The sequence below is a fragment of the Macaca fascicularis genome, chromosome 13 (assembly GCF_037993035.2).
Source record: "Macaca fascicularis isolate 582-1 chromosome 13, T2T-MFA8v1.1".
Taxonomy (NCBI): domain Eukaryota; kingdom Metazoa; phylum Chordata; class Mammalia; order Primates; family Cercopithecidae; genus Macaca; species Macaca fascicularis.
Window position 1 is genome coordinate 78,032,742 of NC_088387.1, and position 26,484 is coordinate 78,059,225.

General features: G+C 43.7%; 1 long non-coding RNA gene across 1 annotated transcript in view; it reads left to right on the forward strand.

Annotated features, from left to right (window-relative positions):
* LOC107127137 (uncharacterized) overlaps nucleotides 1-10,088 on the forward strand; it is a 37,652-nt gene extending 27,564 nt beyond the window's left edge. The window contains exon 4 of the long non-coding RNA XR_010580471.2: nucleotides 9,682-10,088. This is a non-coding gene — a long non-coding RNA (uncharacterized lncRNA). The remainder of the gene's footprint in view (nucleotides 1-9,681) is intronic.
* The last annotated feature ends 16,396 nt before the right edge of the window (nucleotides 10,089-26,484 follow it).

The following is a 26,484-nucleotide window of genomic DNA, read 5'->3' on the forward strand; positions in this document are numbered from 1 at the left end:
GGTCAAATAAGTTGAGGAATCAGGTTTAACACCTTTTTTTTTTTTTTGAGATGGAGTCTCGCTCTGTTGCCAGGCTGGAGTGCAGTGGCACGATCTTGGCTTACCGCAACTTCCGCCTCCCAGGTTCAAGCGATTCTCCTGCCTCAGCCTCCCAAGCAGCTGGGACTACAGGCGCCCGCCACCATGTCTGGCTAACTTTTGTGTTTTAGTAGAGACAGAGTTTCACCATGTCGGCCAGGATGGTCTCTATCTCTTTACCTTGTGACCCACCCGCCTCGGCCTCTCGAAGTGCTGGGATTACAGGCATGAGCCACCGCACCCAGCCGACACAATTTGTTTTAATCACATTATTTCTCAGAGCCTTTACTATGCAAATGTGTATTACAAATATCTAAGGAAGAATTGACCTTCTGATGTTTGACCATGTAATCCTTTTTCACAGACAGTGCTGATGCCCAAGTGAGGGAACAATGGGTTTCCCAACCTCCGGCCCTGAAATTAAAGAAAACGTTAGGCTGGGTGTGGTGGCTCACGCCTGTAATCCCAGTACTTTGGGAGGCCGAGGCAGGAGGATTGCTTGAGTTCAGGAGTTCAAGACCAGCCTGGGCAACACAGGGAGACCTCATCTTTACAAAAAATTTGAAAATTAGCCAGGCATGGTGGTGCACGCCTGTAATCCCAGCTACTTGGGAGACTGGGGTGGGGGGATCTTTTGAGCCTGGGAGAATGAGGCTACAGCGAGTTGTGGTTGTGCCACTACACTTCAGGCTAGGCAACAGAGCAAGACTCTGTTTCAAAAAAAAAAAGAAAAGAAAAGAAAAGAAAATTTTGAGTCATAGTATTTGAAACACTAGCACAATAATTGAAAAAATGGTCATTGGTTACTCTATAGACCTCATAGGTCTCAGTTAGACCCTGTTTAAAACTGCATTTTGTTAAGTGGGACTGGCAGGAGGCAAAATAGTGTATGGTTAAAACAGACCCTGGAGTCAGACAGATCTGGGTTTGAATCTGTCAAAGCACGTTACTAAATATCTCTAAGCCTCGGAATCCTCAGCTGTCAAAGGATTTGGGGAAGAGTGATACTTACCTCGTTGGCTTGCCATATGAGTTAAGTGAGGTTATGCCTGATTTTGTCGATCATTACTAGACTCATGTAATCACAACAGCAGGGCTAAAGTCTGTCAACGAATAATGAATTACTTCTGTTCTCAACCACTCTGCTCATTCAGAGCCCTTGGTCCGCCTCCAAGGTTGCAGCTGAAAAAGCGAGAACGGAAGTCAGCATCTGTGGGTTGTAGAGCATGCTTTGTGCTTGATCAGGTAATTTATTGATGAACATACATGACCAGTTTACAAAGATTACCACATCTCTTTGTGCCCAGTTTTCCTGAAAACAACAAACAAAAACAATAACAGCACACCTTTCCTACTGGTCTCAGGGTAACTGTTATCTGAAATGCTCTTGTACATAAGATTGTCTTGCACTATGAAGGCCTATCACTTTTTCAAAAACAATTTATTGAATGCTTACTGTAGTCTAGGAAGTATACTAGGTCTTACATGTAACACCTCATTTTAATTCTCACTATGAGGTGGGCATTATTATACCTATTTTAGAGATAAGGAAACCAAGGCTCAGGAAGGATAGGTCCTGCTAATTTCCAGCAAGCTCTCATAATTAATAAGTGGTAGTGATGAGAATAAAATTCAGATCTGATTCCAAGCCTCTTAGAACCACTGTGCTTTAAAAAATAATAATATTGGCCGGACACGGTGGCTCACTCCTGTAATCCCAGCACTTTGGGAGGCCAAGGCGGGTGGATCATGAGGTCAGGAGATCGAGACCATCCTGGCTAACACGGTGAAACCCCATCTCTCCTAATAATACAAAAAATTAGCCGGGGGCCGGGCGCGGTGGCTCAAGCCTGTAATCCCAGCACTTTGGGAGGCCGAGACGGGCGGATCACGAGGTCAGGAGATCGAGACCATCCTGGCTAACATAGTGAAACCCCGTCTCTACTAAAAATACAAAAAAAATTAGCCGGGCGTGGTGGCGGCGCCTGTAGTCCCAGCTACGCGGGAGGCTGAGGCAGGAGAATGGCGGGAACCCAGGAGGCGGAGCTTGCAGTGAGCTGAGATCCGGCCACTGCACTCCAGCCTGGGCGACAGAGCGAGACTCCGCCTCAAAAAAAAAAAAAAAAAAAAAAAATTAGCCGGGCGTTGTGGTGGGCGCCTGTAGTCCCAGCTACCCGGGAGGCTGAGGCAGGAGAATGGCGTGAACCTGGGAGGTGGAGCTTACAGTGAGCTGAGATCGGGCCTCTGCACTCCAGCCTGGGTGACAGAGGGAGACTCCATCTCAATAAAAATAAAAAATAAAAAATAAAAATTATAGTAATATTAAAACACATTTTAAGTTTGAAATTAGTATTGGCCACATATAATTCATCTCTCTATCAGGTTCTCCAACCTTTTTGCTGTTCTAAAAACCCTTAACTTGGGCAGTAGCCACCAGTTAAATGAATGAGAATGAAGCATTAGGTAGAAAATAAAATGGTCAACACAGGATCCAGTCTCCTGGTTGGATGATTATTTATGGACACTGGCTAGTTGATTGACTTTCCCTGTGACCTAGATATATTTGCTCTGAGTATTACTATGACTAGCATATATTTGAAGACACCAACTGGAGACAGTTTAGTCACCTGTATTAATTGATCTATACCTCCTGATGTCCCTGAATAGCAAATTGACGGAACAGCAGGCAGCTTCAGGGACTGAAGCTGGTAGAGCAAGGTCTCTGTCAGAGAGGAAGAAAATCTATATTAATGATATGCTATAAAACACTTTTTGTTAGTTACATATATTCCTTTACTTTCATTTCCCAAGAATAGCTCAGCTGTCAAAGCATTTCCAAGATTTCCATAGATTCGGCAAATACTGTGCGATCGAATTATTGCTCTGAGAGAAGATACAATTAAAACACATTAATCATTGTAACAAAAGATCCTTATTGAGGCTGACAAAGATGGTGAAATCTGATGAATAATTAGTCTGGTTAATCTTTTAAAAGTGAATTAAACTGCTAACAAGTTAAATCACTGTGATTTTCAAAATAAGCCTCCAGGGTGAGCAGAGATGGGGAATTATTACCATCATTGTAAAAAGATATTTTCTTCCTCTCTCTCATCTCTGGGCTTACACTGGAGACCCTGTCGTTAGAAAAGTGGGACCCTGACAATCAGCTGGGAGAATGGTCACGGTGTGAGGGTGTGTTCTCTGCTTTTCCCCCCAATGATTTCTCAATATTTTGAAAAGAGTCGTACAGTGGCTGGAAAAGGAACTAGACATGACCTTTCAATCTGACCCAGAACTAATGTGGCACCCTCTTACCAGCCATTCTCAATAACTCAGCCATTAAGTGGACCCATCATGTGGTTCTGATGTCTTGCCACTGTAAACCAATCAACCGTAACAATGAGGTCAGTCTTGTATAGTTTCTGCTTATTTTTACCCTTCTCTTCAGTGAGATGGTTTATTCTTCTGGACAACACCTCTCCTCTTAGCATAGGAATGAAAATCAGCTTTGATTCTGAAATAAAATGAGATGGGCAAATATGAACTGATAAATGATGGGAAATGGATGGAAAGGGGCAACAGTCATTTGGGCTAAAGTCTTAACTCTGGCCGATCCTCTACAATTTTCGCAAGTTGTAGTGAATGCTGTAATGCATGGTCCAGATTCCCCTCCAGGAATTAAGGTCTTTTTCCCCCAACAACTGGGAGTGCTACTGGAACTTGGCCCTCAGCTGTTAGTCCCCTAGGAAGATTGTGCTTGAGTGAACAAAATTGCCTCTCCTAAGGTCACACTTCCTGCCAGGATTTTTTTTTTTTTATCAGTGTGGGGTATTAAGATCAGCCCAAGCTGGGACAACTCTGAAAGGTCATCCTAGTGTTTAAAGAGCTCCCCATGACATCAACTGAGGCCTTTGTTGGGATGGCATTACAACTCGATGACTTCTACCCAATCCCAGTTTCTTCTCCTTCTTTCTGTAAATACTGATCATGAGAGCACTCCTTAATCAATCACTGTGAAACTTCATCTCAAAATCTGACTCCTGGCAGCCTCATCCTATGAGAAGTCACGCTTTTGAGGTGGAGGTCTCTGACGGCTACTGGTCCCACAGAAACAAATGGGAAAAGTGGGTCCACCAGGCTGTCAACTCAGATGGCGGAAAACCTGTCTGCTGCATGTCCTAGCTCCGAATTGCTCCCACAGCAAGTGCATGCCTGTCAACAGATGCCATAAGATTATCAAGAATATTTAAAAGAGACTGGGCACAGTGACTCACGCCTATAATCCCAACACTTTGGGTGGCCAAGGCAGGCTGATCGCTTGAGGTCAGGAGTTTGAGACCAGTCTGGCCAACATGATGAAACCCCATCTCTACTAAAAATATAAAAATTAGCCAGGCGTAGTGGTGTATGCCTGTAGTCCCAACTACTCAGGAGTCTGGGGCGTGAGAATCCTTTGAAGCTGGGAGGTGGAGGTTGCAGTCAACCAAGAACACGCCAATGCACTCCAGCCTGGATGACAGAGCAATACTCCATCTCAAATAAAATAAAATAAAATAAAATAAAATAAAATAAAATAAAATAAATATGCCAGGTGCAGTGGCTCATACCTGTAATCCTAGCACTTTGGGAGGCCGAGGCAGGCAGAGCACAAGGTCAGGAGATGGAGACCATCCTGGCTAACACGGTGAAGCCCCGTCTCTACTAAAAATACAAAAATTAGCTGGGCATGGTGGTGGGCGCCTGTAATCCCAGTTACTTGGGAGCCTGAGGCAGGAGAATTGCTTGAACCCGGGCGGCAGAAGTTGCAGTGAGCTGAGATCACCACTGCACTCCAGCCTGGGCGAAAGAGTGAGACTCCATCTCAAAAATAAATAAATAAATAAATAAAAATATGTAAAAGAGTCTGAGGGTGGGAGGAGAGAAAGAGAGAAACTATCACAGACAAAAGACTTATAGCTTTAAAAATTTGTTTTTGAGTTAGTCTTACCTACTTGTCCTTGGCATTTGAAGTCAAATAGACTTTAAGCAAGTTCTTTATTTTAGGTTAGCTACTTAATTTTTCTGTGGTGGCTTCGTCATCTGTAAAGCAGAAAGGCACAATCAGCCTCACCAGTTTGTCGTGGGTTCAGACATCAGTTGCCTAGTAGTCCCAAACCTGGCCTTTTGGTAGGCACTTGGTAAGAATTTATTTATCTTTTATATCCTCCATTCTCCTCATCCCATTTTCCAGATTCCAGGAGAATCACTGCTTTTCTTTTTTGTTGTTGTTTTTTGATTGGCTCTATCTATCCCAATGTTTTTCTGCAGATTCTGTTTCAGGCTGAGGGTATCTGAGGGTGTTTGGCCACCCCTCTTCAGACTAAAAGGTCTGTCTCTAGATGGCTGGTCTCATCGATTCAGTCCTATACATTTAGTTCTGGAGCAGGTGCACTTCATTGTAATCCCCCTGGGAACTGAGACAACTCAGCAATGTCCAAGTGTGATTACTTTCATTTTAAATCTAGGCTCTGCTCTTGGTTTCATGTGCAGAAGTCATTTCTCCCAACTACACTGTAAGTTCTGTGAGGGCAGTTAGCATATGATCTCTTGCAAACCATAGGATCTAGCCTGGAGGAAGAATTTTTTGCCAAATTACTTGGGGTTGTGACAAAGAAACGAAGAGAATATGTCATATTCCTAAAAATTAATATTTCCTGGGATCTTCCCAATCACTATGTGGCAATTTCCAAGCCACTTTAGGTTTTTTTGTTATTGTTGTTTGTTTGTTTTTTGAGACAGAGTCTTGCTCTGTTGCCCAGGCTGGAGTACAGTGAGGCAATCTCGGCTCACTGCAACCTCTGCCTCCTGGGTGATTCTTATGATCTGGGAAGTTTGGCAAACACCGGAGTGGACCCGGTTATGGATCAAAATAGAAAGGACCATGCCACTGGAGACTGGATCCTGACATTTCTTGAGGGTCATCGGAATTTGTATTTCTCACTAATTCTTGAACTAATTCTAAACTTATATCTCAGACCTATATCCTACTAATTCTCCCTATCCCTTCTCTCTGCTTTCTTTTTCCATCACCATCTGACATCCTATTTGCTTATTTGTCAATAAAGATAGGAATTTTGTTTTGTTTACTGCTGTGTCATTATCAAGACTGTGGGTGGTATATAGTATAGTAAATGCAAAAAAAAATAGTTGTCATATTAATTAATGTTTCTCCAGTTGGGAAATGGCTTCTGATATCCTGGCTCTGTTACCCACTGCCTACTTCTACTTAAACGCTTCATGGGAACTTTAAACTTATGTCCAAGATTGAACTCATCATTTCTCCCACCTCAGCCCAAACCGTGTCTTCTTTCAGTGTTCCAGGGCTTGGAAAACAGACTCACCAATCACCTGTTGCTCAGGTTGGAGTCATCCTTGGGTCCCCCGAATCTATATACTGCCAGCCACTAAGGCTTTTTCATTCTACCCGTCATCCAGCTCTCAAATCTGTCCTCATTTCTGCAGCATCTTAGTTCAACTCATCATTATCTCTTGCCTGGATGATGATGATGATGATGATGATGGTGATGATGATGATTTGAGATGAAGTCTCGCTCTGTCGCCCAGGCTGGAGTGCAGTGGCGTGATCTTGGCTCACTGTAACCTCCATCTCCCGTGTTCAAGCAATTCTCCTGTCTCAGCCTCCCGAGTAGCGGGGATTACAGGTGCCACGATGCCCACCTCATTTTTTTGTATTTTTAGTAGAGACGGGGTTTCACCATGTTGGCCAGGCTGGTCTCGAACTCCTGACCTCAGGTGATCTGCCCACCTCAGCCTCCCAAAGTGCTGGGATTACAGGCATGAGCCACCACACCTGGCTGCCTGGATTATTGCAGAAAAGATTCCTCTAGTCTTAACCTCCTCCCCAGTCCATTTTCCTTAGAGAGGGATTTTTCTAAAATATTAATCTAATAATCTTCACAAACCTTCTGATGGTTCCATATTATTTTTAGATGTAGTTTAATTGACTTAATTTGACAGACTAGGCCCTTCATGACCAATTTCTGTCATCTACTTCCCCATCTCCTTGACCTCTTGATCTGACAAAAGAAACTATTCATTTTTCTTTTTTTAAAATTTTTTTTATTTTTTATTATACTTTGAGTTCTAGGGTACATGTGCACAACGTGCAGGTTTGTTACATATGTATACGTGTGCCATGTTGGTGTGCTGCACCCATTAACTCTTCATTTACATTAGGTATATCTCCTAATGCTATCCCTCCCCCCTCCCCCCACCCCACAACAGGCCCCGATGTGTGATGTTCCCCTTCCTGTGTCCAAGTGTTCTCATTGTTCAATTCCCACCTATGAGTGAGAACATGTGGTGTTTGGTTTTCTGTTCTTGCGATAGTTTGCTGAGAATGATAGTTTCCAGCTGCATCCATGTCCCTACAAAGGACATGAACTCATCCTTTTTTGTGGCTGCATAGAATTCCATGGTGTATATGTGCCACATTTTCTTAATCCATTTTTCAAACAGACCAGCAGTGGTGAATCAAGAGTGGAATGGTGAGAGCAGTCTGCCTGGGTGAGGGCAGAAATGGGATGCACTGTTTCACAGAACATCCACCTCAGACATCGTCACTGTGCCACACAGAGCACCATATATCCCACTCTTCAGCTTCTTTATCAATTACAGCTTTGGTCTCTAGTCTCTCCCACTATAAGACTTATTAAAATGTCAAATCATAGGATTGCATCCACTTTCTAATGGCACCCAATCCAGAGTAAACCCCTGCTTCCTTAGACCCTCCTGCAAATTACCCAACCGAAGCCCAGATCCAAACCAAATAGGTTTTTTCTAATATCCTATTTCTGAGACATCTCATGGGTCCTCATGGTATGTGTCCTCCCTCTATGCAACAAATAATAAACCCAACTTGTTCAATTACAGATTAGCTGATGATGCGTGCCTGTAGTCTCAGCCTCTCACGTAGCTGGAACTTTAGGCATGCACCATCATGCCCAGCTAATTTGTGTCCTTTGTCATTTCTGGCTGAAGGGAATTGATAAAACACAAACAACAGATCTTTTATAAGCCTTAAGTACTAAGCAATTGCTGCAATTACTGTTAATTTTAATTATATATATATATAGTATATATATACAAAACTTTCAAATTAGCCCAATTTTATTACTTACCTCTTAATAATCATTGCAGTCTTTGTAAAAGATACTTTGGAGGCGGGGCACGGTGGCTCATGCCTGTAATCCCAGCACTTTGGGAGGCCGAGGCGGGAGGATCACGAGGTCAGGAGATCGAGACCATCCTGGCTAACGCTGTGAAACCCCGTCTCTACTAAAAATACAAAAAAATTAGCCTGGCATGGTGGCACGCGCCTGTAGTCCCAGCTACTCAGGAGGCTGAGGCAAGAGAATGGCGTGAACCTGGGAGGCAGAGCTTGCAGTAAGCCGAGATCGGGCCACTGCACTCCAGCCTGGGTGACAGAGCGAGAGTCCTTATCAAAACAAAACAAAACAAAACAAAAACCAAAAAAACAAAAAAGGTACTTTGGAACACTCAAGTACACAGTCAAGTCACATGTATATGAGCTCAGCTATATGTATTTGTCTCAAGAGTAAGTTTATAACCATTTGGAATCATTCTTGCTCTCAAGTCTTCAGCTCCTGGCATACAACATATTTCTGGAAATTTGTATCTTACTACATATTCTAGTGGAAGGAGAAATTGTCCACATGTACGAAGTACCAACCTCTCTCGCCAGTAGACTTGAAATAACAATAACAGCACAGTGATTGTCAAGTCTAAGAAACACAATTTTGAACACAAAAGCTCCAAATGGAAATGTTCAGAAGTGTCTAGAGTCAGAGGGGAAAAGACATGAAAAGTATTGCACCTTGTGGAATTTATCATGAAGTGGAATTTTATTTTATTTTATTTTATTATTATTATTATTTTTTGAGATGGAGTCTAGTTCTGTCGCCCAGGCTGGAGTGCAGTGGCGTGATCTCGGCTCACTGCAAGCTCCACCTCCCGGGTTCACGCCATTCTCCTGGCTCAGCCTCCCGAGTAGCTGGGACTACAGGCGCCCACCACCGCGCCCGGCTAATTTTTTGTATTTTTAGTAGAGACGGGGTTTCACTGTGATCTCGATCTCCTGACCTCGTGATCCGCCCGCCTCGGCCTCCCAAAGTGCTGGGATTACAGGCATGAGCCACCGCACCCAGCATGAAGTGGAATTTTAATGAATCTCTACCCTATTTGCATTTTTGTTGCTTCATGCGAAAGAAACTTTTCAAAATTAAAATCAATAAAAACGTTCTTTGATCAACTATGAGTGAAGATGGGTTGAAAAATCTAGCTATACTGATTGTTGGATGGGAATATGCAAATAAAACCAGTTTTGATACAGTTATTGATAAATCTGCAGAAGTTAAATCTCAAAAACAGAAATTATAATATTATTATTCAGCTACAGAACGATATGTAGGTACAAGTTTTTCCCCTTCAAAAAATATATTACAAATTTTAAACATCGTTTTATTACTCTTTTCCTTTTTGTGTCATAGTATCTATTTTATTTTATTTATTTAAATTTTACAGGCCAGGTGCGGTGGCTCACGCTTATAATACCAGCACTTTGGGAGGCCAAAGCAGGTGGATCGCTTGAGTCCAGGAGTTTGAGACCAGCCTGGGCAACATGGCAAAACCCTGTCTCGGCCGGGTGCGGTGGCTCAAGCCTGTAATCCCAGCACTTTGGGAGGCCGAGACGGGTGGATCACGAGGTCAGGAGATCGAGACCATCCTGGCTAACATGGTGAAACCACGTCTCTACTAAAAAATAAAAAAACTAGCCGGGCGATGTGGCGGACGCCTGTGGTCCCAGCTACTCGGGAGGCTGAGGCAGGAGAATGGCGTGAACCCGGGAGGCGAAGCTTGCAGTGAGCTGAGATCCGGCCACTGCACTCCAGCCTGGGCGACAAAAAAAAAACAAAAAACAAAAAACAAAACCCTGTCTCTATAAATAAATAAATAAATAAAATTTACAGGCATCATTATATATATATGATATTATATAAAAGAAATTTTTCACTATTTTCATATTTTCTAGCCATTATTTTCTTTCTTTTATCTTATGATTGTTGCCAAATAATTTTGTTGAATAGAGAAGGGGGCATTTAAAAAAGAAACTGCTCTGAATACCCAACTCACTAAGTACACCCCACAGAACAGACTTTCTCAGCCTGAGGACCTCAGCCTCAATTTTTTCCCCCCATTTCTTGCCAAGTAATCTCCACTCATCCTCAGGCCTTAGCTAAAATGATATTTCTTCTGGGAAAACACCTTTAAACCTTTTCTAGTCAGAGCCCCTGTTACATTTCCCTTTGGGCCTATCCTTCCTTTTTCGTATTGTCAATGTTTGATCAATTGTTTATTACCATGGCTAGCTTGTGAGCAGCATAAGGAAAGGGTCTGTATCTTGCTTACTCAATAAATGTTTGTTGAGTGCACCGAATAATGAATCCCCTCCCATGACATCTGAGGAAACAAAGCAAGTAAGTAATTGGCCTTAGCTATACAGTTAGTCTTTGAATAAAATTCCCAAAGCAAGAAGCCTCTAAATATAGAAATTCCCACAGCAGGCTTGTGTTGTAAGAATCAATAGAGCCAACTTTTTTTTTTTTTTTTTTTTTGAGACAGAGTTTCCCTCTGTCACCCAGGCTGGAGTATAGTGGTACAATCTCAGTTCACTGCAGCCACTGCCTCCCGATTCAAGCGATTTTCCTGCCTCAGCCTCCTGGGTAGTTGGGATTACAGGCACCTGCCACCACACCCAGCTAGTTTGTGTATTTTTAGTAGAGACGGGGTTTCACCATGTTGGCCAACCCGATCTTAAACTCTTGACCTCAAGTGATCTGCCTGCCTCGGCCTTCCAAAGTGCTGGGATTACAGACAGGAGCCAACACGCCCGGCCAATAGAGCCAATGTTACCTTCCCTCTATTCTTTCCCTTTCCTTCCTTCCTTTCTTCCTTCGTCTTTCTCTCTTTCTCTCTTTATCTTTTCCTTCCTTCCTTCCTCTTTCTTTGTTTCTTTCTCTCTCTCTCTTTCTCTTTCTTTCTTTTCTTTCTTTCCTTCTTTATTTTTCTTTCTTTATCTCTCTCTCTTTCCTTCCTTCCTTCCTTCTTTCCTTCCTTCCTTCCCTTCCCTTCCCTTCTCTTCCTTTTTCTTTCTTTCTTTCTTTGTTTCTTTCTTTCTTCCTTCCTTTCTTCCTTCCTTTCTTTCTTCTTTCTTTCCTTTTTTCTTCTGTCACCCAGGCTGTAGTGCTGAGAGGTGCTCATGGCTCACTGCAGCCTCCACCTCCTAGGCTCAAGCAATCCTTCCACCTCAGCCTCCCTAGTAGCTGAGTCTACAGGTGCGTGCCACCACCCCTGACTAATTTTTGTATTTTTTGTAGAGAGAAGGTTTCGCCATGTTGCCCAGGCTGGCCTTGAGCTGCTGAGCTCAAGCAATCTGTTGCCGCAACCTCCCACAGTGCTGGGATTACAGGTCCGAGCCACCGCAACTGGCCCATCTATTCTTTCAATCCCTGCCTCTCTCTACCCTCTGATACCACAGAGGTATCCCAGGAAAGTCAACGTAAAGATAAAGAAGGTGAAAATCCCCTAGAGATACCTAAAAACAAATTGAATACCAGAAGGGAATAGGGATTGGGGAAAAAGAGAAGATGAGGTACAGGAAATGTCCTTGACCCTAAACTAGGCCTATGAGGAGCAAGCACTTCCCTCTTTACTCCCTGACCCTGCTGGGGACAAAGTTCTCAGAATTAGGAGGAGTGAAGGGATAATAAACTTCGATCTTCAAAGGCCCCCCACCATCGAAAAAAAGGCCTAGAGGAAAGAAAAGACTGACTCCTGGAGTAAGGATCAGAGAGCATCCAGTTTTCCTGAGGGTCCACTGCTAACCCAGGTCAGCGGGTATCAAAAGAGAAGAGCTCAGGCCTCCTGTCCAGGAAATGTCTGGCGGTCTCTTGTCTTTAGCACTTTAACATGCGAATTCAGCTGGGCGTGGTGGCTTACACCTGTAATCCTGGCACTTTGGAAGGCCGAGGTGGGAGGATTGCTTGGGCCCAGGAGTTCGAGATCAGCCTGGGCAACATAGTGAGACCCCTGTGTCTAAAAAAAAAAAAAAAAAAAAAAAAAAAAAAACAGAAAAAGAAAAAACTAGCCAAGCATAGCGGCATGCACCTGTAGTTCCAGCTACTTGAGAGACTGAGGTGGTAGGATTGCTTAAGCCCAGGAGTTTGAGACCAGCCCGGATAACATTGTGAGACCCCCATCTCTACAAAAAAAAAAAAAAAAAAAAATTAAAAAATTAACCAGGCATGGTGGTGTGCGCCTGTAGTCCCAGACACTCAAGAGGCTGAGGTGGGAGGAGGCTTGAGTCCAGGAGGTCAAGGCTGCAATGAGCTGTGATAGTTCCACTGCACTCTGGCCTGGGTGACAGAGTGAGACCCTGTTTTGAAAAAGAATACAAAACAAACCCAAAAATGAACAAAAACAAAACAAAACAAAAAACAAACCCATGAGGACTCAGGGTGAGAAACACATGTGGCTCACGTTGCTGAGAGGCCTTGAGTCACTTGGGTTCAAGGATGACATCCAACCCACAGGATGCCTCACAGGGGATCCTGAGCCGTCCCACAGCCTTGACCACCAAAGTTGCCCCCAGAAGGTGTGGGTGATTGGGTTGGCTTCCCTGGCAAAAAAACACAGCATTCCATGTGGAATTGCAGTAGTGATTAAAATATACATTTTGAGGCAGAAAAGGATTCCTACATTATAGCAGAACTGAGAACTTGCATGTCAGGCTAGAGCCTGATACAAATTTAAAAATGAGTAACAAACCCTTCCGGAGAGGAGCTTAGAATGGAAACACTGACGGGATATAATTATGATCTGGATTTTGATCACTACATTCTATTGAAGATACCTCCAGTATACGGTAGTTATGTAAAATACCTGTACACTGTTGTCAAGTGGCATTTTAGAAAAGCATTAGGGTAAAGTTAATTTTAAGAGCCTCAAAAACCACAGTAATGATTAAATGAGGAAGCCAACGCTGCATTCTTTTTGCTACAAAGGAATTCAAGAGAGGCGGAAAGACGGGGGTGATTGGTGGCAATCCACTCAGGTCCTGTCTTTTTCCTTCACTTCTAAGAAGTTCTCAGCTTTCACAGTCTATGTTGAAGGTCTAACTGGACAACTGGTATGAACATGGAGCTTGGGAAAGAACTTTCCCAACAGACATACAACATAACTCACAATTACTGCTCTTGAAGAGTTAACAATCTAGTGCTAGTGTAACTCAAATGCACAAAGTACCAATATGCAAAGCTATGTATTACTGGTGCCTTAAAACTCCTGATTTAGTGGAAGGATTAGTAAAAGTATATGAAAACAAAAGGCTTAAAAGATGAGTAAAACCCTTATGAAGAGACAAAGGTGTGGTGTATTTAGACCATGCCAGTCAAAGGGGCCAAAGAGAAAGAACTATGGCCAGGCAAGGTGGTTCATGCCTGTAATCCCAGCACTTTGGGAGGCTGAGGTGGGTGGATCACCTGAGGTCAGGAGTTCAAGACCAGCCTGGCCAACATGGTGAAACCCCCATCTCTACTAAAAACACAAAAAATTAGTTGGGCAAGGTGGTGGGCACCTGTAATCCCAGATACTCAAGAGGCTAAGGCAGGAGAATTGCTTGAAACCAAGAGACGCAGGTTGCAGTGAGCCAAGATCTCACCATTGCACTCCAGCCTGGGCAACAAGAGCAAAACTCTATCTAAAAAAATAAAAAAATAAAAATAAATAAAAAGAAAGAAAGAAAGAAAAAGAGAAAAAAGAAAGAACTATGGCATGGAGGCCCATAAGGTCTGATTGGGGCAAAGCTCTAGCGGAAAGTAGTAGAACCTTCTGATGGGTATGAGGCTAGCCTGGAGACAAAGACTGGAACAATAGCCCGTGAATGCCATGCTAAAGACTTAAAACAGTAAGACTGCATTATCCACTGAGGGTTTATTATCAGAAAGTGGTCCTATCATAGTTGTGTTAATATCTTCAACAACAGCAGAACTGGTAATGCCCTCAGTGACAGAATTGTCCACCCCGCCCTAAGTTTTAAGGAGATGTGCTGCAGATGCCTTTTTGTAGCTTGTAAATCACTTTACACTCCTCTTTCAAATCATTTTTATTTTTTTCTGATATAGGATCTCACTTTGTCACCCAGGCTATAGTGCAGTGGCACAATCTTGGCTCACTGCAACTTCCACCTCCTGGGCTCAGGCTATCCTCTCGCCTCAGCCCCTCAACTAGCTGGGTCTACAGGCGTGCACCAACATGTTCATCTAATTTTTGTATTTTTTGTAGAGACAGGGTTTTGTCATGTTGCCCAGGCTGGTCTCGACCTCCTGAGCTCAAGTAATCTGCCTGCCTCAGCCTGCTAAAGTGCTGGAATTACAGGAGTGAGCCACTGCACCTGGCCTCAAATCCTTTTATTTTACACAATTCAAGGAAGAATACTATTCTACTCCAGCTCCAGCCCTGAGATGTTCTTTAGGCTCAACCTCAAGCTAGGCCTGGTCGAGAAGTTTGCAAATGAGACTTAAGAAACCAAAACAAAAAAGAAAAAAGGTTGGGCCTGGTGGCTCATGCCTGTAATCCCAATACTTTGGGAGGTCAAGGCAGGTGGATCACAAGGTCAGGAGTTCGAGACCAGCCTGGCCAATATGGTGAAACTCCATCTCTACTAAAAATACGAAAATTATTCAGGCGTGGTGGGGGGGCGCCTGTAATCCCAGCTACTCAGGAGGCTGAGGCAGGAGAAACATTTGAACCCAGGGGGCGAAGGTTGTAGTGAACCAAGATTTCATCACTGCACTCTAGCCTGGGTGACAAAGTGAGACTCCATCTCTAAAAAAATCAAACAAACAAACAAAAAATAGGCCACCTAACCTCTGCAGTTTTGTTTTGTTTTGTTTTTGTCCTTTTCCATCTTGGGCCTCAGCTAAAGGCAAGCTGGGGGCCTCAAACCAGGGAGAATTGTCTGATCTCAGGATGCTCAACATCACGGCCAATTTGTTTCCATGCATTGGTATTCAGGGAAGGCTGTGTTTGGGGGGGGGGGGGCAAAAGTGCCAATTTAAAATCTATTTCCTTCCTCCAGGGTCCTTAGTCTTTGCAAAATGAATTTGTTTCAATTTGCTGAAAGCTTTCAGTTGCACGTGTACACACACTAGCATGTTCACATGTATGCATCTGTACACCAAATCCTCAGTCAGCACACGTGGAGTTCTCCTTTCCTTGGTGGGAATCCAAAGAAAGGGAAGCCTGGGAAAAAGATTAGTCTTTGAAATTCACTGAAAGATTCCATTCCACTGCTTTTATGTGAAAGACCTACTACCTTACAGAAGTCTAAATTCCTCTGCCTGCAGATGCAGCTTATCGCTACTGCATCGCTGTCCAAGGTGCTGACACATCACCATCAGCTAAGTAGACACAGTTGTTTCTCTTAACTCTGGGACCCTGGTGATAATGGGTTGAAGGTTCTGTTGAGCACTTATGTAAAAATGGTCATAGTTGTGTATATTTTATATTCTATCTGAAAAATAACTTTACTATATTGCAGAACAAAACAAAATTATGATATATGTATTCTAATGTATGTAAAAGATTCACATACACTGAGAATTCTATCATGTCCAGTTAATTATAAAACTTTCCCCTCTGAAAGGCATATGTTCTATACACCCTAGCCAGTTTGGGAAGCTATAGCAAAGTACTATAGACTGGGTAGCTTATAAACAACATGAATGTATTTTTCACAGTTCTAAGGTAAGGTTGACAGCATGGTTGGCTTCTAGTGAGGACCTTCTTCTGGGTTGTGTACTGCCAACTTCCCACAATACCCTCACATGGTGGAGAGGGGCAAGCTAGCTCTCTGGACTCTCTCTCTCTCTCTCTTTTTTTTTTTTTTTTTTTTTTTTTTTTTTTTTTTTTTTGATAGAGCTCCCCTGTCATCCAGACTGGAGTGCAGTGGCATGATCTCAGCTCACTGCAACCTCTGCCTCCTGGGCTCAAGAGATCCTCCCACCTCAGCCTCTGGAGTAGCTGGGAAAATAGGCACATGCCACAACACCTGGCTAATTTTTTGTATTTTTAGTAGGGATGAGGTCTCGCCATGTTGACCAGGCTTGTCTTGAACTTCTGAACTCAGGTGATCCGCCTGCCTCAGCCTTCCAAAGTGCAGGGATTACAGTCATTAAACCACCACGCCCAGCCCTCTGGCCTCTTCTCATAAGAGTATAGATCTCGGCCGGGTGCAGTGGCTCAAGCCTGTAATCCCAGCACTTTGGGAGGCCGAGACGGGCGGATCACGAGGTCAGGAGATCGAGACCATCCTGGCTAACAAGGTGAAACCCCATCTCTACTAAAAAAATACAAAAAAACTAGCCAGGTGAGGTGGTGGCCACCTGTAGTGCCAGCTACTCAGGAGGCTGAGGCAGGAGAATGGCGTAAACCCAAGAGGCGGAACTTGCAGTGAGCCGAGATCCGGCCACTGTACTCCAGCCTGGGCGACAGAGCGAGACTCCATCTCAAAAAAAAAAAAAAAAAAGAGTATAGATCTCATTCTTTTGGGCTCCACCCTCATGACCTAGTCACCTCACAAAGGCCCCACCTCTAAGTACTATCACATTGGGAATTAAATTTCAACATACGAATTGGCAAGTTACACAGTCATTCAGTTGATTGCACTACCTTCCACCATATCCCTACTTAAAACTGCCTGGCTTTGAAAGTGCTCTGCAATCTGATCCTAATACCTGCATATCCTTATCTGCAACTGCTTTCAGCACACACCCTCAGCAGCAGTGACAGCAATGACCTCTTCACTCTTCCCATGCCACTGTAATTCCCCTCTACTTCTTGGCTCCTTCTGATTCCCAGCCTGTAATTCCCCTCCCCTTCTATGACTTTCCTCCCTCTTCATACAAGCCCTGCCAGATTTTGAGGCCCAGCCCCTACCCTGCCTCCTCCATGAAACCTTCCTTGGAAATCCAGACATGTTGTGTCTTCCTCTTTTCCAATTTTCTTCAGACTTTATCAATGGCATTTGGCACATTTGGCAAAATTTTATTGGACTATAGCACATTTGGAAGGGAATCTCAACTTAAATTTTGTACTAATGTAGTATAATGGAAAGCGTGGGGTGTTTTTGTATCAGGCTATTCTAGATTTCAGTCCTAGCTTCTCCATTTCCCCTTACTCTAGCTTACCTTTGAGTGAGTTAATTTGTCACAGCTTCCTTTCTTCTGTAACCATGAAGAATAATGTTTGCCCAATATGTTATGAAATTATATATATATATAATTATTTAGCACACAACAGACTCTTAATAAATGTGTTTTTGCTATCTTCCTCTTCTGCATTGTAGCCTCTATACCACCTAGCACAATGTTGAACACATACACAGTCAATGTGGCTTTACTGAAATACAAAATTCAGCTTGTCTGCTCAACTTTGCTGTGCGATTCACCTGTAGGAAAAACATCTCTGATCAAACACATTTAGGACAGAGAAGTGTCCATGAAGCCTGAGAGAGCAAACATAAGATAGACCAGTTGGAGAAGATGCTGAAATACTTGGCTCTCATAATGGTTTTGTTCTTAGTCAAGGTCTGGTGAGTGAAAAATACTGTGAGGCCATTCATGGGCATGGTCACTGACAAAGGATACATGTGCTTGTGGAAACCTGACCCCTACATAATCTGTGCTCAAAATGCTTTAAAATTCAAAATGTAATGTTGGAAGAAATTTCCACTCTTCATAGCATGCCAAATTTTGACATTTTTCTCCCGGACATTTTTTATTTTCTATTATCAAAAAGGGCAGAATTTCTTCTGAAAAAGAGAAGAAAAAGAAGATACATAGAATATCAGTTTTTAAGTGTTATTTTTGTTCTTTAAAAAGCTTCTCATTGACTTTAAAAGAAAGCTTTTTTCCTTCAGAGATTTATTTTGATAGAATTAGCTGAGCCTTGTCAGGGAGAACAAAATTTATATGAGCCTACCATACCAGTAAAATGCCAAATTATATGCTGTAAGGTTTTTGTTTTATTATATCTGGGTCCAGTCAAAAAGAAAAAAGATTTTGAATCCAGAACTATTAGCATTTAGAGACAAAAGAGAGCCTTCAATGCAGCTGTTCCCCAGGAGCTTGTTTTCCCAAGTCCTGCAGGCCCCATCACTCAGGTGGGAAGATGCTGTACTTCCCTCCACATTCTCTCCTGGGGATCCAAGGAGTTTACAAACAGGATCAATTACCTCAGCAACCTCTTTCAAGAGCTTGTAGGTCAGCTTTATGGTGAGCACCAGGACATAAGCCCAGCCCCCAATCCTGAAAGAAAAAAGTGAAATTGCCGGGCGCGGTGGCTCACGCCTGTAATCCCAGCACTTTGGGAGGCCGAGGCGGGCGGATCACAAGGTCAGGAGATCGAGACCACGGTGAAACCACGTCTCTACTAAAAATACAAAAAATTAGCCGGGCGCGGTTGTGGGCGCCTGTAGTCCCAGCTACTCGGGAGGCTGAGGCAGGAGAATGGCGTGAACCCGGGAGGCGGAGCTTGCAGTGAGCCGAGATCCGGCCACTGCACTCCAGCCTGGGCGACAGAGCGAGACTCCGTCTCAAAAAAAAAAAAAAAAAGTGAAATTTTCCTGAGAGGATTAAGTCAGTATCCTGGTCACGAACGGGTAGTATAATGCAATGGAAAGAGTTTAGACTTTAAAATCGTGAACACAAGCCTGGGCGCAGTGGCTCATGCCTGCAATTCCAGCACTTTGGGAGGCTGCGGTGGGTGGATTGCTTGAGTCCAGGAGTTCAAAACCAGGCTGAGCAACACGGCGAGATTCCCGTCTCTACAAAAAAAGACTGAAAAATTAGCTGCGTACAGTGGTGCACGCATGTAGTCCCAGCTACTAGGGAGGCTGAGGTGGGAGGATCACTTAAGCCTAAGAGGCAGAGGTTGCAGTGAGCTGAGATCATGCCATTGCACTCCAGCCTGGGTGACAGAGTGAGACCCTGTCTCAATAAAATAAAATAAAATAAAATCACAAACACATAGATGTGAATTCCAGCTCTACCACTGTCTGTCTAGCTCTGCTACTTTGGACAAATTACCTAACTTCTCTGAGCCTCAGTTTCCTCATTTGCAAAGAGGAGATAGTAATGTCTACACTGAAAACTCATGGTTAGGATTAAAAATTATGTATGTAAAATGCCTAGTATAGTGGCTTGCATGTAGTTGAAGCTCAACAAATAGTATGCTGTTATTATAAATGAAAACTGATACTATGTCATCTGATAGACAAACTTTAAGTGTTGGAGACACCACAGGAAGGCTACAGTGAGTAAGAAGAAGTGGCAACAGCTAGCAAGTTGATGAGAATGGAGAAATGAACAGGAAGCACATCACGTGGCATCTCATGCAACCTAGGTGAGGACTTTTTGTTCCAAGTGTGATGGAAAAGCCATAAAGAGTTTTGACCAGAGGAGTAAAATAATTAAATTTATGTAATTAAAATATTACTTTGGGCCAGGAACAGTGGCTCATGCCTGTAATCCCAGCACTTTGGGAGGCCGAGGGGAGTGGATCACCTGAGATCAGGAGTTTGAGACCAGCCTGGCCAATATGGTTAAACTCCATCTCTACTAAAAATACAAAAAAAATTAGCTGTGCATGGTGGCGAGTCCCTGTAATCCCAGCTGCTCTGGAGGCTGAGGCAGGAGAATTGCTTGAATCCGGGAGGACAAGGTTGCAGTGAGCCAAGATGATACCATTGCACTCTAGCCTGGGCAACAAGAGCAAAACTCCATCTCAAAATAAACAAAACACAAGTCTTTGGTTGCCATATGGAAAACGGACTGTAGGTGAGCAGTTAGGGGCTATTCCAGGAGTCCAGGTAAGAGCTGACAGTGGTGGGAGATGATGATCAGATGGTGAGAAGTGTTTTGGAATGGAATGGTGTCTTTATGGCAGAGTTGACAGACTGAAGAATAGGATGCACTGGGTGTGAGAGAGGGAAGAAAGAGATGATTTTTAGGTTTTTGCTTGGGGCAAGTGGGAGAAGGAAAGAGCCATGTATGTGGCCGGGTGCAGTGGCTCACGCCTGTAATCCCAACACTTTGGGAGGCCAAGGCGGGTGGATCACTTGAGGTCAGGAGTTTGAGACCAGCCTGGCCAACATGGTGAAACCCTGTCTCCACTAAATACAAAAAATTAGCCAGGCATGATGGCAGGTGCCTGTAATCCCAGCTACTCGGGAGGCTGAGGCAGGAGAATCGCTTGAACCCAGGAGGCAGAGGTTGCAGTGAGCTGAGATCGTGCCATTGCACTCCAGCCTGGGCGACACAGAGGGACTCTGTCTCCCACCACCCACCCCCTAAAAAAAGACTGAGTGGAAGCAGAGGATAAACCAGTATAGAAAACTCTTTTCAGAACTTTCATTGTAAAGAGGGAAAAAGAGAGTTTCTAGAGGAAGAAGTAGAGTCTAAAGAGTTTTAAAATTTTATTTTTTTAGGGGTGGGATCTTGCTGAGTTGTCCAGGCTAAAGTGCGGTGTGTGACCATAGCACACTATAACCTTGAACTCATGGGCTCAAGTGATCCTTCTGCCTTGACCTGTCTCCTGAGTAGTTAGGACTACAGGTGTGCAACTGCACCTAGCTAAAGAGGTTTTTTAAAGATAGAAAATGAGAATGCATGCTGATGGAGATCATTTAACAAAGAGGAGGAATGAATTGTGCAGGAGAAAGAGAATTTCAGAAGCAAAATATGTCCTTCAGTAGGCAAGAGGAGGAGGTGAGATCTGAATGTAAATGAGAGGGGCGCTGGCCTTAAACACAATGCATTATAAGAGGAAAGAAGGCCAAGTTTATGGGCACAGATGCAAGGGGCTGGTAGGATAATTGTCTTGCATCTTCCAGAACAGGGTCTGGGCCAAGGCATATTACTGGAGAGTACCCTATATTTGGGGGCAGGGGACTATTCTAATAGTGTGAGATTTCACAGTACAATAAAGAGAAAGTTTTATTTTTCTTCTGGTTCCCTTCCCATCGACCCCTCCTATAGTCTCTGTGGCTTTTCTAACCAGACTCCAGCATGGACACTGCATGCTAATGAGACAATACTTGGTCCAATCTCAGGCACTCATTTCTGAATAATTAATCTGGCACTTTACCAGCACTTACAAGCCTTGGTTTTTCTGATGATTAAATAAAAGGCCAAGGCTCTTCACAATTGCCAGCTAGCTCTTCGGCTTGGTTTGGCTTCATGTCATATTAACACACTGGGGAGTCTGGAAAGATCTGACAGGAGAAGAGCACTCTCTCCGCTTTCGGTCCCCCACCAAACCACAGCTCAGACAGCAGGAGGTTTAGCTCAGTCGTGCCAGGAAGATGGAGGAAGAAAGGATGTCCTGGCAATTCCTGCCCCTCACACCCATTTTCAGTGTCACCTGGACCCTCTGGCTTTCCTGAGTCCCTTCCAACTATTCAAGCACCTTGTTTTTGTTTGACTTCTGGCAATCCCACATATTTCTCCTCTAGTATTATATTTTTCCTGAATGTGATCAACATCAGCTTAACTTCCCCAGACTACATGACTCAAGCCCTAAATACAAAACAAAAAAGTCTCCTTTCCCCTGAGAATTTAAAAACAACAACAGGCTAGGCGCTGTGGCTCATGCCTGTAATCCTAGCATTTTGGGAGGCCGAGGTGGGCAGCTAACTTGAGGTAAGGAGCTTGAGACCAGCCTGGCCAACATGGTGAAACTATCTCTACTATTAATAAGAATACAAAAGTTAGTCAGGCGTGGTGGTGCGTACCTGTAATCCCAGCTACTTGGGAGGCTGAGGCATGAGAATCACTTGAACCCGGGAGGCAGAGGTTGCATTGAGCCAAGATCACATCACTCTAGCCTGGGTGACAGAATGAGACTGTCTGAAAACAACAACAGGTTTCTCTCAGCTCATATTTTTAAACGTCCAACAAAAGCCCCACCTTTTAAGTAAGCATCAAGGCTTCTTTAAGGAAAGATGGAAGAGAAATATCGGTCAGTAACTAGTTTTTGTGAAGTTCTGCCAGTGCTGCGGAACTTCCAGAATTCACAAGGGGCATCAAAAGCACTGAGATGGCAGAGATTGTTGTGGCAGAAGCAACTGGAAAATGTCCTGAGACTGAAACACAGACAGATTAACATCACCCTGGTGGATACTAATGACTTGCACTTTGAAATGCCAGAGGCTCACACTGCCAGTTAAGACAAGGAAAAAACACATTCCGAGTCTCCAAAGACCTTAGATCCTTCCAAATTCTGCGGGCAAATGCAGCTGTCATGAATTTCTGCAGCAGGGCTGGGCAGCCCCTTCGTACTGCTAGGGGAATCATTGCGAGTTGTGATGGGCAGCATAGTCGGTAAAGCTGAATAAAACAATCACTGGAAACCTCCCAGAGGTGAAGTTAGAAATGATTCAATTTATAATTCAATGCAATCAAGCCTACAGCAGTTACAAATACCAGACTTATTTTAGAGGTACTAGGTAGAACATTCTTTTCTCTGAACATTCACAAGCTCAACAAATGGGTTTCCAAACAACTTTTACGATTTACCATCAACAGATAATTAGAATGTCTTTTCAATCACTGGCATTTGGATAAAGTAATTTTGTCCCAGCATGTGCATTTCTAGGAAGCAAACAAAAGTCAAAGAGCAAAGAGCTTGTTGGAAGCTTTCTCAAAAGAAAAATCTTTCAAGAACTGCTTTCAGCTGCAGGAAGGGAACGTTCTTGCACCAATTTGATTGGTAAAATTAATGTGAATTTTGGTTAATGCAGATCAACAAAAGGATATCTGATGTGACTAAAGGAAGAAAGTATCTAGCTAAACATCTAAAATTGCAAAAAGGTAGGAACTGATCACATGTAATATAAATCTCATTATTTTAGGCCCCAATGAATCTAAAATTTACAGATTTCTTTCTTTCCTTTTTTTTTCTTTTCTTTTCTTTTTTTTTTTTTTTTTTTTTTTTTTTTTTTTTTTTTTTTTTGAGACAGAGTTTTGCTCTTATTGCCCAGGCTGGAGTGCAATGGCGCTATCTCAGCTCACCACAACCTCTACCTCCTGGGTTCAAACTATTCTCCTGCCTCAGCCTCCCAAGTAGCTGGGATTACAGGCGACCACCACCATGCCTGGCTGATTTTGTATTTTTAGTGGAGACGGGGTTTCTCCATGTTGGTCAGGCTGGTCTCAAACTCCCTCCACCTGAGGTCATGACCTCAGGTGATCCACCTGCCTTGGCCTCCCAAAGTGTTGGGATTACAGGTGTGAGCCACCACGCCCAGTCAACTTACAGATTTCTGAAGCCAACTGAGCACTTCCAAATCTGGCCAACACCTAACAGTGTACTGCACAGGGTGTTATAAGCAAGGGGAGAAGTAAAACTGGACCTGTGTTCTCAGGAAGCTCTGATATAGTTGAGAAGGCGGGACTAACTGAATAAAAGGGGGACTAATAAAATATTACACGAACGACCCCAAATGAACCCAAATGTGTCTTCTACTGGCCTACCTGCAGTTGTCACCATTAGTGCTGTGCCTTTGCATTAAGGCCATTATTTCCAAACGGTACTTGGTAGCGATTAAACCCATTGGCTTTGGAACCAGCCTGCCGAGGTTTCAAACCTGGCTCAGCCACTTAAGCTGTGTGATCTTGAGCAACCTATCCTTTCTGTACTTCAGTTTCCTCATGTGTAAAAAGTGGTTGGTAATAGAATTCGGGTTATAAAACTCTCATGAGTTAATTTGCATAATATGCTCAATCAATTTGTAATTCAGTGGGCAACAGAATCTCCTGGGGAGTTCGTATCATATATATGTTATATATGTTACGGGATCTGTGGAAGTTGAAGAAACTAAGGCGTCTAGAGCAACTAATTATATCTGGGGAGACAGTGGTAGTGTGTAGTGTAGAATGTAATTGAGACATTATTTATTTATTTATTTATTTATTTATTTATTTATTTATTTATTTTCTGAGATAGAGTCTTGCTTCATTGCCCAGGCCAGTGTTCAGCGTCGTAATCTCGGCCCAACTGCAACCTCCGCCTCCCGGGTTCAAGTAATCCTCTCACTTCAGCCTCCCAAGTGGCTGGAATTACAAGCATGTATCACCACACCTGGCTAATTTTTGTATTTTTAGTAGACAAGGGGTCTCACCATGTTGGCCAGGCTGGTCTCGAACTCCTGTGATCTGCCTCAAGTAATCTGCCGACCTCGGCTGAAGGCAGAATAACTTTGAAGGGTCTTCTGAGATCCAAAGTTCTCTGTAGGATCTGAGGGAGGCCTCAGTTGCAACTGCATCATAATTTGATCTCTCTCTCTGCCCAATCTGGTTTCCCTCATCCCTCAAATATGATTCCCTACAGCACTCTCCAATAGACCTCCTGGGCCCAAATTTGAGTCTTAGACTCTGTTTCCCTGTGAACCCAAACTATAAACTGGTAATATAATAATGGACCCGTCACTTGATTCAGAGATGAACCTTAGAGGATGATGCTTTACGAATGGAGAAATTGTTGCTTTTATCAGGTAATGGGTACAGAAAATGAGGGTTTGGGAGCAACCTGAATTTTAAGGCTTCCCCCTGTTTTTCTGACCCCTCTTGGAACCCAGTAATCTCCTCTTGTGATGCCCACTTCCTTGACTTTGTTCACACTAAATGCAAGCTCAAGCACAGAATTCAGCCTTGGTAATTCTCCAAGGCCTAGCTTATCTGTCAGTGGTCTGAGATTGAGGCAACTGGAGAGAGGACTGCTCAACAAAGCTGTTGCCATTCTCCTGATTTAGCGTGGAGTGAAGTTTGTTCCCATCCTCCAGAATGCTAATGAAGGCCAAAAACAAACAAACAAACAAACACACACTACTATCCTGATATTTTTCTCTAAAAAATTTCCTGAAACTCTAGCGTTAGTAAGCACATTGTACCACTGTATTTCTTCCTACCAATTTTTAATTAGTCAGGGCTCTTTCAGGTGCAAATAGCAGAAAGCCTACTCAAGTTAGGTGAATGAATTAACAGAAAATTATTAACTCATTTTACTGGGGAATCCAAGAATGGAATTCAGGTCCTGCTATATCTAGGGGAACAAAGTAGGTCATCAGAATGTTCTCTCTTTTTTTCTCTCTCCCTCTCTTATCTGTATCCTTCTGTATGTTGACCTTTTTATCTTCCATTGGAAATGGGTTCTTGGCTGGGTGTGAAGGCTCACACCTGTAATCCCAGCACTTTGGGAAGCCAACATGGGCATATCACTTGATCCCAGGAGTTCAAGACCAGCCTGGGCAGCGTGGCAAGACTCCGTTTCTACAAAAAAATATAAAAAATAGGCCGGGTGTGGCCGGGCGCGGTGGCTCAAGCCTGTAATCCCAGCACTTTGGGAGGCCAAGGCGGGCGGATCACGAGGTCAGGAGATCGAGACCATCCTGGCTAACACCGTGAAACCCCGTCTCTACTAAAAATACAAAAAACTAGCCGGGCGCGGTGGCGGGCCCCTGTAGTCCCAGCTACTCGGGAGGCTGAGGCAGGAGAATGGCGTAAACCCGGGAGGCGGAGCTTGCAGTGAGCTGAGATCCGGCCACTGCACTCCAGCCTGGGTGACAGAGCAAGACTCCGTCTCAAAAAAAAAAAAAAAAAAAAAAAAAATAGGCCGGGTGCAGTGGCTCATGCCTGTAATCCCTGCACTTTGGGAGGCCAAGGTGGGTGGATCACCAGAGGTCAGGAGTTTGAGACCAGCCTGGCCAACATGGTGAAACCCCATCTCTACTAAAAATACAAATATTAGCCAAGCATGGTGTTGCATGCCTGTAATTCCAGCTACTCCGGAGGCTGAGGCAGAGGTTGCAATGAGCCGAGATCGCACCATTGCACTCCAGCCTGGGCGACAAGAGTGAAACTCCATCTAAAAAAAAAAAAAAAAAAAAAATTACTTTGGTGGCTGAGGTAGGAGGATCACTTGAACCCGGGAGGTTGAGGCTGCGGTGAGCCATGATGGTGCCACTGCGCTCAGCCTGGGCAACACAGTGAGACCCTGTCTCAAAAAAAACAAAACAAAAAACAGAAAATGGGCTGTCTTCACATGGCGAAGAGGCTGTCTGCAGGCAGGTCTTCACTTCCTTCAAGCTCCATGACCTAAAAAACCAAAACACGCTCCCTACTAGCTCCTTTAGTTCAAGGGAAAAACGTCATTCGGGGTAGATTGGGTCTTATCTATAGGATTGTTACAGAACCATCACTATGACCAGGG